Here is a 17,645-nt window from a genome sequence, read left to right on the forward strand (position 1 = left end):
ACTGGACAGCAACTAAGAATCTGCAGGAGGGGCAGTCTGAGGGGACCAAAAAATAAGTTAAAAATAAAAAAAAAAAAATTACAAAATTATTAAAACATAAAATTTTAAAACACCCAATTTTACATCCCAATAAAAATAATTAAACAAAAATTAAACATTGTCAAAAAAGTTCAAACTATCAAAATATAACATTTTTGAAACCGTATGTTAAAAGTAAAAAATAAATATAAAATTGAGACACCATAACTTCTATCTTCCGATTACAGAACTCCCCAAAAAAATACAACAAAAAGCGTTGAAAATGTCAAATTCCCCCAAAATTATATCAATAATTAATGTCATCTGAGTGCGCAAAAAAAAAGCCCTAACACAGCTCCATCAATGCAAAATAAAAAGGTATGGGACTTGGAAAATATCCACACAAATTTTTTTATCTCCACAAATTTCAAATTTTTATTCACCACTAAAATTAGAAAAAAAAAGCTAGACAAGCTCAGTTTCGTCATAATTGGACTGAAGAATCATGTTGTTGGGTCAATTTTACCGCACAATGAAAGCCGTAAAAACAAAGCCCAAAAAACAATTATGGAACAGAGTTGGTTTTTTTTCCCCACTTTCAAAGGACTTTTTATCCCATTTTTCAAGACAGTATATAGCAAAGTAAATGGTGTCATTCAAAACTACACTCCAAAAAAAAAAAACAAGCCCTCATACAGCAAAGTTGACAAAAAATAAAAAAAAGTTATGGCTCTTAAAAGAGTAGGAAAAACTAAAACACAACAAAGAAAAACTCTTGTGTCGTTAAGAGGGTTCTGTGTGTTGCATGGACCCATAGACTTGTATTGGCCTTCGTCATTGGTGCTGCCAGTAAAAATGCGTCTCCAAGCAGGTTTACAAGGACCTATGGTGCATGTAAAAACCCAGATATGTGCACAGCAGAGTAGGTTATAATGGGTGTAAGCGGCATCCGTGAAATAAATGGATACCACACGTACTGGACACAGGACACGTGAAGGGGGCCTTAGTACAGAATATTCAACCATACTCTGTATCATTTAGTTGGACAGATGACCCTCTTCCGCCAGGGATGTGGAGTGGATAAGCCAAACCTCCAACGCCTCAATTTCCCTGACTGCTGACTCCACAGCACTGTCTTCCACTCCAAGTGCTGTGTTCCTCAATGATCTGAAGATATCATTTATGTCACCCGAGTGCTGCAGTCTTCGCGGTTCTGTCAGGGAGGACGGTCGCGGTTCTGTCAGGGCGGACGGTCGCGGTTCTGTCAGGGTGGACGGTCGCGGTTCTGTCAGGGCGGACGGTCGCGGTTCTGTCAGGGCAGACGGTCGCGGTTCTGTCAGGGCGGACGGTCGCGGTTCTGTCAGGGCGGACGGTCGCGGTTCTGTCAGGGCGGACGGTCGCGGTTCTGTCATGGAGGACGGTCACGGTTCTGTCATGGAGGACGGTGATTCTGTCAAGGAGGACAGTGGTTCTGTCAAGGAGGACAGTCTCGGTTCTGTCAGGGAGGTCGGTGTCGTGTTGTGAATTCACTTTCTGGTCTCCCTCTGGCTACTACTGAAGGTAGTGGAGCTGGTCAGATTGACAGAGGGGTTGCGAGTTCTCTTTCTGGGCTCCCTCTGGTGATTACTGGAGGTAGTGGAGCTGATCTGATTGACAGAGGCTTGCCACCTGATAATGATGATGATTGGAGATCTGGGGTTTCAGATTGTGATTTAAGACAGCCGACTCCCTCTATCCCTGCTAGTGATTTGCTTCCTGTTCCTCCTGAGGTCTGATTTCTCCAGCTCTGTCCCTGCATGTTCAGCTAAGTGGTTTATTTGCTATTCTGTTTGCATATCTCTTTGTCACGCTCGCGCCTTGGCTGAATGGCGCGAGCCGGGGGGTTGTGGCCCCACTGTGCCACAAACCAGACTACCCTGGAAGGGGCGTGACTACGACAGCTACCTCGGTCTTCACTGGAGCCTCTGATGGTGAGGTCAGGCTTGTGCGGCAGATAGCTGTCGGGTGCCACTCCAGGGTGGTGTCTGGCTGTGGCTGCTGGTCCCACTCGGGGACAAGTCACTTTGACAGAAGCTATAGACAGGCAGGCAGATAGACACGACAGGCACGGCTGAGACACTGGGCAAGCAGGCGTGGCTTGGAGACACAGGACAGGAGGGCACGGCTTGGAGACACATGACAGGAGGGCGTGGTATGAGAAGGAGCAGGTAGGGACCTGTTCACACAGGTGTAGGCAGGAGGGAGTGGTGTATGCTGGAACAGGATTTGGACCTGTTCACACAGGAGGTGCAGGTATGGATATAGGCAGGAGTGTGCAGTAGGCAGAGCGGCCAGGGAGCCGTGCAGGCAGAGCGGCCAAGGAGCCGAGCAGGCAGAGCGGCCAGGGAGCCGTGCAGGCAGAGCGGCCAGGGAGCCGTGCAGGCAGAGCGGCCAGGGAGCCGTGCAGGCAGAGCGGCCAGGGAGCCGTGCAGGCAGAGCGGCCAGGGAGCCGTGCAGGCAGAGCGGCCAGGGAGCAGACGCACAGATAGGGAGGACACAAGGAAAGACACGGCAGAGAAGGAACCACAGACAAGGAGACTGACAGACAGAGGTAAGACTGAGTTCAGACAGAGACACAGAGACAAAGACACAAGGACCAGGATATTCTGCCTCCTGACAGGCGGACAGAGAAATGCTAGGCAAGGTACCAAGGCACAGGAATACGCAGTAAGAGCCTTCAGAGAAGGCAAGACATAGGACAGGGCCTGGCTGGCTCAGCAGCAAGGAGCTAACTGAGTTTAGACATTGCACAGGCAATGATTCAGTGGATGTGGTAGGGTTAAATAGTCCAGGGCTCTAGGTAATTGGTCAGGGACCCATTAGCCAGGTGCACCCTGACTGCATAAGAACCAGAGAGTTCAGGCGCCGCCCCCCTATACACACAGTCAGGAAACATGGAGAGCAAGCAGGAAAACAAGAGGCATAGCACATGGAGCTCAGGGCTGGCAACAGACAGAATTCACAGCATGGCTTGAAGCAGAAAGTAAGTTGGTGTGCGGGGGATGGGAGACCATGCAGTGATGCCAGCAGGGTTGTTACACTCTTCTTGGTGCGGGTCACACAGCTCCAGCTGGGGCTGTGCTGAATCACCACCCATATGTTACTGCTTGAGCCAGTTTGTTTTTTCCCCTCTTAGATTGGCCTCTTTTTGCTCTGCTTTCAGAATATACCAGAGTGCTGATATAGTGGGGAGTGAAGTTGTGCGACTTCAGTGTTTTTTGCATCAGACATGTTGGACTTTTGGCAGGGTTTTTTGCGTGATTGCAGACAGTGTCTTTCCTTTCCTGTCCTGTCTAGTCAGTGTGGGCCCCATCATTTGCTCAGTCTATTTTCCTGCCTGTGTTTTCACCTTGTGTCACCTACAATATATGTTTGGGGGCTGTCTATTCCTTTGGGGTCTGCTCTGGGGCAGTTTAGATTTCACCTTTCTTGCTTTAGGCTTAGTTAGTTCTCCGGCTGTGTCGAGGCATCTAGGTTCATCGTAGGTACCCTCCACGGCTACTGCTAGTTGTGTGGACAGGATCAGGGGTCTGCAATCCGCTTAGTTACCAACCTCTCTGGTTTTCTGTGTCTTAGCCTGGACCTGCTCTCCTCCTCGGTCACCCATTCATAACAGTCTCGGTTCTGTCAGGGAGGACAGTGGTTCTGTCTGGGTGGACGGTCTCGGTACAGTCTGGGCGGACAGTCTGGGCAGACGGTCGTGGTTCTGTCAGGGAGGACTGTCGCGGTTCTGTCAGGGAGGACGGTCGCGGTTCTGTCAGGGAGGACGGTCGCGGTTCTGTCAGGGAGGACGGTCGCGGTTCTGTCAGGGAGGACGCCGCGGTTCTGTCAGGGAGGACGGCCGCGGTTCTGTCAGGGAGGACGGCCGCGGTTCTGTCAGGGAGGACGGCCGCGGTTCTCTGTCAGGGAGGACGGCCGCGGTTCTGTCAGGGAGGACGGCCGCGGTTCTGTCAGGGAGGACGGCAGCGGTTCTGTCAGGGAGGACGGACGCGGTTCTGTCAGGGAGGACGGCCGCGGTTCTGTCAGGGAGGACGGCCGCGGTTCTCTCAGGGAGGACGGCCGCGGTCCTGTCAGGGAGGACGGCCGCGGTCCTGTCAGGGAGGACGGCCGCGGTCCTGTCAGGGAGGACGGCCGCGGTCCTGTCAGGGAGGACGGCCGCGGTCCTCTCAGGGAGGACGGCCACGGTTCTGTCACGGAGGACGGTCGCGGTCCTGTCACGGAGGACGGACGCGGTCCTGTCACGGAGGACGGACGCGGTTCTCTCAGGGAGGACGGACGCGGTTCTCTCAGGGAGGACGGCCGCGGTTCTCTCAGGGAGGACGGCCGCGGTTCTCTCAGGGAGGACGGTCGCGGTTCTGTCAGGGAGGACGGCCGCGGTTCTGTCAGGGAGGACGGCCGCGGTTCTGTCAGGGAGGACGGCCGCGGTTCTGTCAGGGAGGACGGCCGCGGTTCTGTCAGGGAGGACGGCCGCGGTTCTGTCAGGGAGGACGGGCGCGGTTCTGTCAGGGAGGATGGCCGCGGTTCTGTCAGGGAGGACGGCCGCGGTTCTGTCAGGGAGGACGGGCGCGGTTCTGTCAGGGAGGACGGGCGCGGTTCTGTCAGGGAGGACGGACGCGGTTCTGTCAGGGAGGACGGACGCGGTTCTGTCAGGGAGGACGGACGCGGTTCTGTCAGGGAGGACGGGCGCGGTTCTGTCAGGGAGGACGGACGCGGTTCTGTCAGGGAGGACGGGCGCGGTTCTCTCAGGGAGGACGGACGCGGTTCTGTCAGGGAGGACGGCCACGGTTCTCTCAGGGAGGACGGCCGCGGTTCTCTCAGGGAGGACGGACGCGGTTCTGTCAGGGAGGCCGGACGCGGTTCTGTCAGGGAGGACGGACGCGGTTCTGTCAGGGAGGACGGGCGCGGTTCTCTCAGGGAGGACGGACGCGGTTCTGTCAAGGAGGACGGACGCGGTTCTGTCAGGGAGGACGGGCGCGGTTCTGTCAGGGAGGACGGACGCGGTTCTGTCAGGGAGGACGGGCGCGGTTCTGTCAGGGAGGACAGACGCGGTTCTGTCAGGGAGGACGGACGCGGTTCTGTCAGGGAGGACGGGCGCGGTTCTGTCAGGGAGGACGGACGCGGTTCTGTCAGGGAGGACGGGCGCGGTTCTCTCAGGGAGGACGGACGCGGTTCTGCCAGGGAGGACGGCCGCGGTTCTCTCAGGGAGGACGGCCGCGGTTCTGTCAGGGAGGACGGACGCGGTTCTGTCAGGGAGGACGGACGCGGTTCTGTCTGGGAGGACGGACGCGGTTCTGTCAGGGAGGACGGACGCGGTTCTGTCAGGGAGGACGGACGCGGTTCTCTCAGGGAGGACGGCCGCGGTTCTCTCAGGGTGGACTGACATGAATCACTGCATTACTAAGGACAGACAAACAACAGATATTAATGTACTTTTTTTTTCACACAGAACCTGCTGGGATGAGTGGAAACCGTGGAAACCACCTTTAGTTGCCCGGCGCACACAACCTGCTGCTCACCTGCTCCCCCTGCTGGTTCCTGGCTCCCTCTGCTGGCCGCACACTGCTCATGCTCCTCCCCCATACTCCTTGTAACTCCGCCCTCTTCGTGTTTCCCGCACTTTTCTCCTTCCCTGACTTTTTTTTTTCCTCTCGTCACCTCTCTCCTGATTGGCTAATGTTTCCTCTTGCCATTGGTCCTCTGCTCTGCCCAGCAGGGGAGGGAGAAGCACTGATTGGCCAGGTCTCCTAGCCTCTCTGGAACAAGATGCTCTCTGTGGATGAGGTGGGTAGGCTAGGAATCAGCCCCTACCTTTACCCTTTGTGGAGGAAGAGGGGCCCACTCCTGACTCAGGGGCCCACTTTTGGCTCAGGGGCCTACTGGGGAGACTCACTGTCTCTGTGGGGTCAGTTCAGGCCTGGTTGTGTCTAATACTGGTGCACATGCGCAGAAAGCTGCCGGCGGTCCTGTAAGGAGCTCTTCACTGCCACCTCCTGGTGAGTGCAGGTACTTGCAGGAGCAGTAGTGGTGGTGCTGCTCCTGTGCTGCTTCCTGTAAAGCTCTAGTACCATTTCTGTGGCCTAATAATCACCCACACCTAGTTATTATTATTAATAATAATACTTCATTTATTTGCGGCTAACAAACATTTTTGCAATTGGGTTTAATTAGAACTATTGCTCCGTTTTGCTCTGACTGGCTCTGTGTTTATCCGCACAATGAATTTTTGTGTCTCTGGTCCTAAATATGATAACAGAGCTTAAAAAAAGACAGAAATAAGAATTATAAACTCACCAGTCAGACTTGAGCTCACTGACCGATTCTCAGTTCACTCATTCTGCAGCTACCAATACACAGCGCAACACAGAGGCAATAAAAGGCAAATGGTGTGATAAAGAGAGTGCGAAAACCTGATTGCAAAAAAAAGATTTTTTAGGCAAGCAAGAATGCATTTAATTAAAGAAAAATGGTGGAAAACCCCAGTAGAAGAAGTTTAATCATCATCTATGTGGATCAGCAATACAATGCTGCTGTCCATGTGAGAATTAGAGGGGTAACCTGGGGGCACATTTAGGCTATGTTCACACTGCGCCTTTTTTTCCGGTGATCAGAAATTGTCCGTTTTTAAAGCAAAAGACGCTTTAGGAGTCGCCGGGGTTTTGTAAACCTGTGTATTTTCTAACTCCATGTTAATCTCTGCTCAGTTTCTGTTCGGAAAACTCTGCAAAAATCCTCCGTGGGCACGTAGCCATTTCCTTCTTTTTTTCTTTTTTTTTTTTAAGTCACTTTTCTTTTATGATTTGTGGTTTTCGCTGACTTTTTTTTTTCTTTTTGCACCAAATTCATCAAAATGGCACATGCGATTCATGAATTTTGCTCAGCACCCACAGTTGTCTTTTTTTTTCGTCCCTCAACTGTTTTTTTTGTACGTTTTGTAAAATGCCTCCAAAAATGCAGCTTTTTCACTGGCGTACATATTATTATTATTTATTTCTATAGCACCATTGGTTCCATGATGCTGTACATGAGAAGGGGTTACATACAAATTACAGATATCACTTACAGTAAACTAGCTAACAATGACAGACTGATACAGAGGAGAGAGGACCCTGCCCTTTCGGGCTTACATGCTACAGGATGGTGGGGAAGGAGACAGTAGGTTGGGGGGTAGGAGCAGCTCCAGTGATGGTGAGGCGGTAGCTCCAATAGTGCTGAGGAGGCAGCGGGGTCATTGCTGGCTGTAGGCTTTCCTGAAGAGATGGGTTTTCAGGTTCCGAACGTCTGAGGGATCCGAGTGTGGTTGATAGTCGGACGTGTTGGGGCAAAGAATTCCAGAGGATAGGGGCTATTCGGGAGAAGTCTTGGAGGCGGTTGGGTGAGGAGCGAATAAGTGTGGAGGAGAGAAGGAGGTCTTGAGAGGACCGGAGATTACGTGAGGGAAGGTATCTGGAGATTAGTTCAGAGACATATGGGGGAGACAGGTTATAGATGGCCTTGTAGGTCAGTATTAGGAATTTGAACTGGATACGCTGAGGGAATGGAAGCCAGTGAAGAGATTTGCAGAGGGGAGAAGCAGAGGAGTAGCGAGGAGAGAGATGAATTAGTTGGGCAGCAGAGTTCAGGATGGACTGGAGAGATGCAATGGTGTTAGCAGGAAGGCCACAGAGGAGGATGTTGCAGTAGTCGAGGCGGGAGATGATGAGGGCATGCACAAGCATTTTAGTAGACTGAGGGTTGAGGAAAGGACGAATTCTGGAGATATTTTTGCGCTGGAGGCGACAGGAGGTAGAAAGAGCTTGGATGTGTGGTTTGAAGGACAGGGCAGAGTCAAGGGTTACTCCGAGACAATGGACCTCCGGTACGGGGGAAAGTGTGATGTCGTCAATTGTGATAGGTCGGGTAAGGAAGATCTGTGAGAGAGGGGGGAAAGATGATGAGTTCGGATTTGTCCACATTGAGTTTGAGGAAGCGGGAGGAGAAGAAGGAGGATATGGCTGATAGACACTCTGGGATTCTGGACAGCAGAGAGGTGACATCTAGGCCGCAGAGGTAGATTTGAGTGTCATTGCCCCTTTCACACAACAGTTTTTTGCCATCAGTCACAATCCGTCGTTTTTTGAAAAAAATGGATCCAGCGCTGGATTCGTTTATTTCTCATAGACTTGTATTAGTGACGGATTGTGATGGATGGCCACACGTTTCATCCGACGGATCCATCGGAAAATCTTTGTCTGTCGGGCAGAGACGACGTACAAAGGAACGTTTTTTTGTGAACATCAAAAAGTCGGACAGCGACGGATCCAGCGCCGTCCGTCGTTGGCTATAATGGAGTTGTATGGGCGCAGGATCCGTCGCTGTCCGTCAAAGCAAAACTCTTTCTGTCTCTCTCCAGAATTCTATTCCTTTAATTTCTACTTCAGGTTGCTGCAACGGATCCGTCAAAAAAATGGATCCAGTGCATCAGTTTGTTGCAATCTGCACAGGATCCTGTTGTGAGTTCATTTTCCCTTTCACTACTGAGGCCCGAGGAACTCCCTCTTCTGGTGAAGAAAGGTAGTGAGCCTGATTGTCAAACACCTGGGGCTGATGATGATGATAGGCTGAGTGGAGTTAATGACTGGATATAAGGCTGCCGACGCCCTTCTGGCCTGCGGGTGATTTCTCTGTGGACTTCTAGGAAACCAGTTTGATTCCTGCTCATCTAAAGCTAAGTTTTCTGCTTTGCCTGTTGCATTTGTGTTTTGTTTTTGTTTGCCTTGCTTTTCTGGATTCTGCCATTCCCTGCTGGGGTGAGCTGAATCTCCTTTTGCCTGTTGCTCTGTCTTCAGAATATTCCTGAGTACTGACATAGCTTTTTTGAAGCCTAGCGTCTTCAGGGCCTTTTTTACTGTCAGTTTGTTGGCTCTTATTTTCATAGGGTTTTTCACGGATTGCAGACAGCAGCCTTCCTGTCCTTTCCTATCTAAGCTAGCGTGGGCCCTATCTTTGCTCAGTCTATCTTTCTGTCTGTGTTTTGTTCTTTCTTCTTGCTTCACCGTCATTATATGTGGGGGGCTGCCTTTTACTTTGGGGTCTGCTCTGGGGCAGTTTAAATTTCCCTTTCTGTCTTTAGGCTATGTAGTCCTCCGGCTGTGATCGAGGGGCCTAGGGCATCGTAGGAGCCCCCCACGGCTACTGCTAGTTGTGTTGATAGGTTCAGGGGTCTGCAATCCGATAGTTGCCAACTTCTCTGGTTTTCTGGACTTAGCTTGTATTTCTATTTTTGCCTCCTATGGTGACTCAATCATAACAGAATCATCCGCCATACCGCAGATTCTAGGGTACTCAATAGCAGGAAAGAATTGTAAAAAAAAAAAAGGTGTGTATATTTTTTCCTCTATATCTCTGAAGCCGTAGGGGGAATTTTTTTTTCTCTCAATGGAGATAAAGCAATTGTCTGATCGTGTGGAGCAGCTCACTGCGGAAGTGCGGGGAATTTCCGCCTACCTTGCTCATTCACATGCTGCTGAACCAAAGATTCCTACACCTGATGTATTTTTTGGGGATCGGTCTAAATTTTTGAATTTCAAAAATAATTGTAAATTATTTTTTGCCTTGAAGCCTAACTCATCAGGGAGCTCCGCGCAGCAGGTTAAAATTGTCATCTCTTTGCTGCGTGGCGATCCCCAGGATAGGGCGTTTTCTTTGAAACCAGATGATCCTATTCTGACTAATGTGAACGCATTTTTTCAGGCCTTGGGGTTGTTGTATGACGAACCTAATGCCATTGATCAGGCTGAAAAGACCCTGCTGGCATTGAACCAGGGTCGTGATTCTGCAGAATTGTACTGTCAAAAATTCCGAAAGTGGGCAGTACTTACTACCTGGAATGATAATGCCTTGGCTGCTCTCTTTCGGAAGGGGTTGTCAGAAGCCATAAAAGATACTATGGTGGGATTTCCTGTTCCCTCTGGTCTTGACGATTCTATGTCTTTAGCCATTCAGGTTGATCGGCGTTTACGCGAACGCAGAGCTGCACGAGAGGTGTTGCCACCTGTTGAACAGATGTCTGAACCTATGCAATGTGATAGAGTTTTTTCCAGAGAGCAGCGTCAGGAGTTCAGAAGGTGTAATAAGTTGTGTTTTTTCTGTGGAGATGCCTCGCATATTATTTCTGTCTGTCCTAAACGCGAGAAACGCTTTGCACACACGTTTTCTGTTGGTGGTGTTCAACCTAAGTTTCTTCTGGCTATTACTCTGATCTGCTCCCTGTCCACATTTTCCGCCAAGGCTTTTGTGGATTCGGGAGCAGCTCTAAACCTAATGGACTTGGATTTTGCTAAACGTTGTGGATTTCCGATGACACCTCTGCAGACGCCTATCCCTTTGAGGGGGATTGATTCTACTCCTTTGGCTAAAAATAAACCTCAGTTTTGGACCCTGGTGGTAATGCGGGTCGCCCCAGACCATCAAGAAAATTGCAGGTTTGTTAGCGTGGGTGGTCAGGAGCGGGAGCTCCGAGAGTGGACCCTCTGGACCGTGGCACCGAGGGACCCCGGGCGAGCTGCCAGGTGGAACCGACCCCTATACAGGGACCGTTAGGAGCAGGCCCAGGGGTTCGAGTACCACGGTAGCCGGTACCGAGAGGGGCGGCTCAGGATGGACCGGAGTAAGACTGAGACTGGAGTAGGACGGCAGGAGCACTGAAGACAGGACTGGAGTAGGACGGCAGGAACACAAGGCAGGACTGGAGTAGGACGGCAGGAACAGTGAAGGCAGGACTGGAGTAGGACGGCAGGAACACAAGGCAGGACTGGAGTAGGACGGCAGGAACAGTGAAGGCAGGACTGGAGTAGGACGGCAGGAACACAAGGCAGGACTGGAGTAGGACGACAGGAACACAAGGCAGGACTGGAGTAGGATGGCAGGAACACAAGGCAGGACTGGAGTAGGACGACAGGAACACGGGTAGCAGGACTGAGAAGCTGCTGTGAGGAGCAGCCGAGACAGGAACTGCAGGAGCAGAGTGTGCACGATGGAGCGAGGCCAGAGTGTCAGGAAACACAACGATCAGGCGCCTCCCTCAGGGGGAAGCGGCCTGATATGGCCCCGTCTGGTCAGCCATTGGTCCAAATGTGCTTCCGGGTCAGGGCACAGCCGGAGCATAAGAAGCAGGAAGGAGGCGCGGCCGCGGCCTATGGCGCATGCGCATAGCATGCAGGGAAGGCATCGGTCGCGGGTCTGTCTCAGGTGACCGCCGCGGCCATCGGGTGGAGAGAGGCTGCGGCGTGGGAGCGGAGGCCGGGTGAGTATGGCGGAGCGGTGTAACAGTACCCCCTCCCCTAAGCCGCCCCCCCTGGAGATTAACAAGAAACCTCTTGAGGATACGGGGAGCATTAATATTCTCCCGAGGCTCCCAGGATCTCTCCTCAGGACCAAAGCCCTTCCAATCAACGAGAAAGAAAGTCCTACCTCTAACCCTTTTCACAGCGAGGATGTCCTGCACTTCAAAAACGTTGTCGGCACCCACCGGCTGAGGACCAAGATCAAGCGAGGAATGGAAACGATTCAGCACCACAGGCTTCAGGAGAGAGACGTGAAAGGTGTTCGGGATCCGGAGCGAAGCAGGCAACCTCAATTTGTAGGCAACTTCGTTAATACGTCCCAGAATTTCAAACGGACCGATGTAGCGTGGACCCAACTTGTAGGAGGGCAGTTTTAGTCGGACGAATTTGGAGGAGAGCCAGACCTTGTCGCCAACACGATACGGAGGAGAATCCAACCTCTTTTTGTCTGCATAGTTCTTCATCTGATCAGCGGATCTCTTGAGTGATGTGTTGGTCTCAGCCCAAATCTTAGAAAATTCTGAGGACAAGGCATTGGCCGCGGGTACCTCAGAGGCAGGGGTTATCGGAAGAGGGACACCAGGATGTCTGCCAAAAACAATGAAAAACGGAGACTTGGCCGAAGACTCACCAGCATGGTTGTTATAAGCGAACTCTGCCCAGGGGAGTAAGCTGACCCAATCGTTCTGGTGGGCGTTAGAGAAGTGGCGTAAGTATCCCGTAAGCGTCTGGTTGGTACGCTCTACTTGTCCGTTGGACTGTGGATGGTAGGCCGAGGAGAAGTCGAGGGAAACGTTCATAAGCTTACAAAGCGAACGCCAGAACTTGGAGGTAAACTGAACCCCTCAGTCAGACACAATGCGTCGAGGTAGTCCATGAAGCCTGAAGACTTGATGAATGAAGATCTCGGCCAGCTCCGGCGCTGAGGGAAGACCGGGCAGAGGGATGAAGTGAGCCATCTTGGAAAAACGATCCACCACCACCAGAATGACTGAGCAGCCCGCAGAGCAGGGTAGGTCGGTGATGAAATCCATGGCGATGTTCTCCCAAGGAACCGTAGGGACAGGCAACGGAAGCAACAAGCCAGACGGAGATCTCCGTGGTACCTTGTTCTTTGCACAGGATGGACAAGAAGCCACAAAATCGAGTACATCTTGGCGAAGTGAGGGCCACCAGTAGTGACGTTTGATAAGATCAAGGGTCTTCTTAGTTCCGGCATGGCCGGGCAGTTTGGAGGAGTGCCCCCATAGAAGAACCTTTTGCTTGAGATTCTCTGGCACAAGCGTCTTGCCAGGCGGAGGAGTAAGCCAGTTCACTGGAGCCACGGTGATGACCCTAGTGGGATCAATGATATGTGACGGTTCCTCCGTGGATTCGTGTGGTTGGAAGACCCTGGACAGGGCGTCGGCTTTGGAATTCTTGCTGCCGGGACGGAATCGGAGCTCGAAATCAAATCGGGCAAAAAATAAAGACCATCTGGCCTGGCGAGCGTTTAGTCTCTGGGCAGACTGGAGATAGGCCAGATTCTTGTGGTCCGAGAAGATGACAAAAGGATGGACAGCTCCTTCCAGGAGGTGGCGCCATTCCTCCAAGGCCAACTTGATGGCCAAAAGTTCCCGGTCACCGATCGAGTAGTTACACTCGGATGGAGAAAAGGCCTTCGAGAAGAAGCCACAAGGGTGCAGGCGACCGGAGGCGGTTCTCTGGGACAGCACCGCCCCGGCACCAGTCGAGGAAGCGTCCACCTCGAGTACAAAAGGTCGATCGCTCTCAGGGCGATGCAGGACCGGAGCCGTGGAGAAAGCCCGTTTTAGGGACAGAAAGGCCTCCTCTGCCTCAGGAGACCAATCCTTGGAATTAGACCCTTTACGGGTGAGCACAGAAATGGGTCTTGTGATCGCGGAGAAGTGGGAGACAAATTGCCGGTAATAGTTGGCGAACCCGAGGAATCGTTGTATCGCCTTTAATCCGACGGGGCGAGGCCATTTGAGGATGGCAGACAACTTCTCGGGATCCATCCTTAGACCAGCGTCGGAGATAATGTATCCCAGAAATGGCAGAGAGGTCTGTTCGAAGAGACATTTCTCGATCTTTGCATACAGACGGTTCTCCCGAAGACGCTGAAGCACCAGGCGGACACTCTTTCTGTGGGACGAGAGGTCCGGCGAGAAGACGAGGATGTCGTCTAAGTACACGACCACACAGGAGTACAAGAGATCCCGGAAGATCTCGTTGACGAACTCTTGAAAGACTGCAGGAGCATTGCAAAGACCGAAGGGCATGACCAGGTACTCGTAATGGCCATCTCGAGTGTTGAAAGCGGTCTTCCACTCGTCACCTGCACGGATACGGACCAGATTGTAGGCTCCTCTGAGGTCCAGCTTGGTAAAGACCCGAGCCCCTCTGAGACGGTCAAACAGTTCCGGAATGAGTGGAAGAGGGTACCTGTTCTTGATGGTAATCTCATTCAAGCCCCTATAGTCAATGCATGGCCGTAGAGTCCCGTCCTTCTTTTTGACGAAGAAGAACCCGGCTCCCGCGGGTGAAGAGGATTTCCGTATAAAGCCTTTGGCGAGGTTCTCTTGGACGTACTCGGACATGGCGGTGGTCTCCACGGGAGACAGAGGGTAGATTCTTCCCCTTGGGGGGGTTGAACCAGAAACAAGTTCAATTGGGCAGTCAAACGGCCGGTGTGGAGGGAGGACCTCTGCTTCCTTCTTATCAAAAACATCGGCGTAGGAGCTGTAAGCTGGAGGAAGACCCGGGAGGTCTGGAGGTGACCGTGGAGCGGCCGCCAGGCGGACAGGAGTCAGACAGCGAGCTTGGCACGGGTGCCCCCAGCGGAGTATCTCCCCAGAAGACCAGTCGAGAACAGGCTGATGAGTCCTTAACCATGGAAGACCGAGTAGAATGGCGTGAGAGAGCTTAGTTAAAACGTAAAAGGCTATCTTCTCTCGATGTAAGGCTCCGATTTGCAATTCCACCTCTTCAGTGACCAAGGTGACGGTCACCTGTAGCGGTTTGCCATCCACGGTGGCAATCTGAATTGGGTTAGATAGAGTGACTACAGGAATTTGGTATTTGTCTACCTCTTCCGGCCGAATGAAGTTACCCGCTGAGCCCGAATCCACGTAGGCCACCTCGGAACCACGCCTCCCTCCTGAAACCAAAAGCACAGAAATCGTAAGGGGTTGAGAGGAATCATCATCATCACCTAGGAAGGCCTCTCTTACCTGACCTAGGTGGAGTCGTTTCCCTGTCTCTTAGGACAGGTGCGGATATAGTGTGACGAATGACCGCAATAGAGGCACTGACCTTGTGCCCGTCTCTCTCTCTGACGTAACTCGGCCAACCTGAGATGATCTATCTGCATGGGCTCATCCGAAGAGAGGGAAGAAGATCCGACTGAACGTGAGCTGGCCGACTGAGCGAAAGGAGGAACTGACCTGGAGGAGTGCCTGTCTCTCACTGACTCCCGAGCGCGCTCCAGGAAGCGCAGGTCAATGCGGGTAGCCAGCGAGATAAGGTCCTCTAAGGTGGACGGGGTATCTCGACCAGCGAGTTCATCCTTTATTTTACTAGAAAGACCGCGCCAGAATGCCCCCACCAAAGCTGCTTTATTCCAGCCGAGCTCAGAGGAAATAGTGCGAAAGCGAATAGCGTACTGTCCGACCGTGAGAGAGCCCTGGTGTAAGTTAAAGAGTGACTCAGTGAGAGAGGCTAACCGGCCCGGCTCATCGAAAACCTTACGAAACGTATCCAGGAAAACCGGGAGACTCGAAACGACCGGGTCGTCACGTTCCCAGAGCGGGTTTACCCAAGAAAGGGCCTCTCCCTCCAGATGGGACATGATGAAGGCCACTTTGGCCCGGTCCGAGGGATATTGCTGCGGCAGCCATTCAAAGTGGAGACTACACTGATTTAAGAACCCCCTACAGAGCTTGGGATCCCCGGTGAAACGAGGCGGCTTGGCGAGGCGGGGCGTCGGATGAGCAGCAGACGCAGGGGGAGGAGTCGGCACTGCAGCGGCAGCCTGGAGGGCCGACAAGCGACTATCAAAGGAGGCCATGTAGGACAAAATGTGGGTTTGAGTATCTTGCTGCTGGCCCAGCTCCTGTTGGAGACTGGCCAGCTGAGTGGCATTTCCAGGATCGGCCACCTGTAAGGCCGACAAACGGGTGTCCATCGACTTCATGATTGACATAATGCGCCCCTGATTCTCCCGTAGGAATAGCAACTCTTTCTGGGTAGCAGCCGTAGTACCGGCGGAGTCCATGGCCTGATCGTACTGTTAGCGTGGGTGGTCAGGAGCGGGAGCTCCGAGAGTGGACCCTCTGGACCGTGGCACCGAGGGACCCCGGGCGAGCTGCCAGGTGGAACCGACCCCTATACAGGGACCGTTAGGAGCAGGCCCAGAGGTTCGAGTACCACGGTAGCCGGTACCGAGAGGGGCGGCTCAGGATGGACCGGAGTAAGACTGAGACTGGAGTAGGACGGCAGGAGCACTGAAGACAGGACTGGAGTAGGACGGCAGGAACACAAGGCAGGACTGGAGTAGGACGGCAGGAACAGTGAAGGCAGGACTGGAGTAGGACGGCAGGAACACAAGGCAGGACTGGAGTAGGACGGCAGGAACAGTGAAGGCAGGACTGGAGTAGGACGGCAGGAACACAAGGCAGGACTGGAGTAGGACGACAGGAACACAAGGCAGGACTGGAGTAGGACGGCAGGAACACAAGGCAGGACTGGAGTAGGACGACAGGAACACGGGTAGCAGGACTGAGAAGCTGCTGTGAGGAGCAGCCGAGACAGGAACTGCAGGAGCAGAGTGTGCACGATGGAGCGAGGCCAGAGTGTCAGGAAACACAACGATCAGGCGCCTCCCTCAGGGGGAAGCGGCCTGATATGGCCCCGTCTGGTCAGCCATTGGTCCAAATGTGCTTCCGGGTCAGGGCACAGCCGGAGCATAAGAAGCAGGAAGGAGGCGCGGCCGCGGCCTATGGCGCATGCGCATAGCATGCAGGGAAGGCATCGGTCGCGGGTCTGTCTCAGGTGACCGCCGCGGCCGTCGGGTGCAGAGAGGCTGCGGCATGGGAGCGGAGGCCGGGTGAGTATGGCGGAGCGGTGTAACAAGGTTTTTGGTGTTGCATAATCTGCATGATACTATTGTTCTGGGGTTTCCCTGGTTACAAATTCATAATCCAGTTTTGGATTGGAAATCTGTGTCTGTGGTGAGTTGGGGTTGTCGGTGTGCCTTTAGTGAGGCTCCGGTGTTTTCTACCTCTCCTCAGTCGCACGATGTTCCTGATTATTTGGCGGACTTTTATGATGTATTTAGTGAGAATGAGTCTGCATCTCTGCCTCCTCATAGGAGTTATGACTGTGCTATTGAACTGAGCCCGGGGTGTAAATTTCCCAAGGGTCGGCTCTTCAATTTATCTGTACCCGAGCACGAGGCTATGCGATCCTATATTAAGGAGGCGTTGGAGAAGGGTCATATTAGACCATCCTCGTCACCCTTAGGTGCCAGGTTTTTTTTTTGTAGCCAAAAAGGATGGATCATTAAGACCTTGTATTGATTATCGTGCTCTCAACAAAATTACTGTTAAATATCAGTATCCGTTACCCCTGATTTCTGATCTATTCTCCAGAGTTAAAGGTGCTTGCTGGTTTACCAAGCTTGACCTCAGGGGGGCGTATAATCTTATTCGCATTAAGCATGGGGATGAATGGAAGACGGCGTTTAATACTCCGGAGGGACATTTTGAGTACCTGGTGATGCCTTTTGGGCTCACTAATGCCCCTTCTGTCTTCCAGTGCTTCATGAACGATATTTTCCGAGATTTTGACGATTAAATTTTTGATTATCTATCTGGATGATATTTTGATCTTCTCCAAGGATTGGGATTCTCATGTGGAACATATTCGGACTGTGTTCCGGATCTTGAGGGAGAATTCCCTGTATGTCAAGGGATCTAAATGCCTTTTTGGAGTAAAGAGGATTTCTTTTTTGGGATTTATTTTGTCTCCGTCAACTATTGAAATGGACCCGGCCAAGGTACAGGCCATTTACGATTGGGTTCAGCCCACTTCTTTGAAGGCCCTCCAGAAGTTTTTGGGTTTTGCTAATTTTTATCGGAAATTTATAGCAAAATTTTCTAGTATTGCCAAGCCATTGACTGATTTGACTAAGAAGGGTGCTGATGTGTTAAATTGGTCTCCGGAGGCTGTTTCTTCCTTTCAGGAGCTGAAGCGAAGATTCACCTC

At 52.2% G+C, this 17,645-nt stretch overlaps 1 long non-coding RNA gene across 1 annotated transcript in view; it reads left to right on the top strand.

Moving 5' to 3' along the window:
* Positions 1–5,848: 5,848 nt before the first annotated feature.
* LOC141097534 (uncharacterized) overlaps positions 5,849–17,645 on the top strand; it is a 38,049-nt gene continuing 26,252 nt past the window's right edge. The window contains exon 1 of the long non-coding RNA XR_012233991.1: positions 5,849–6,050. This is a non-coding gene — a long non-coding RNA (uncharacterized lncRNA). The remainder of the gene's footprint in view (positions 6,051–17,645) is intronic.

This window comes from Dendrobates tinctorius, unplaced genomic scaffold (assembly GCF_039654945.1).
Source record: "Dendrobates tinctorius isolate UK_male_01 unplaced genomic scaffold, ASM3965494v1 ptg000084l, whole genome shotgun sequence".
Taxonomy (NCBI): domain Eukaryota; kingdom Metazoa; phylum Chordata; class Amphibia; order Anura; family Dendrobatidae; genus Dendrobates; species Dendrobates tinctorius.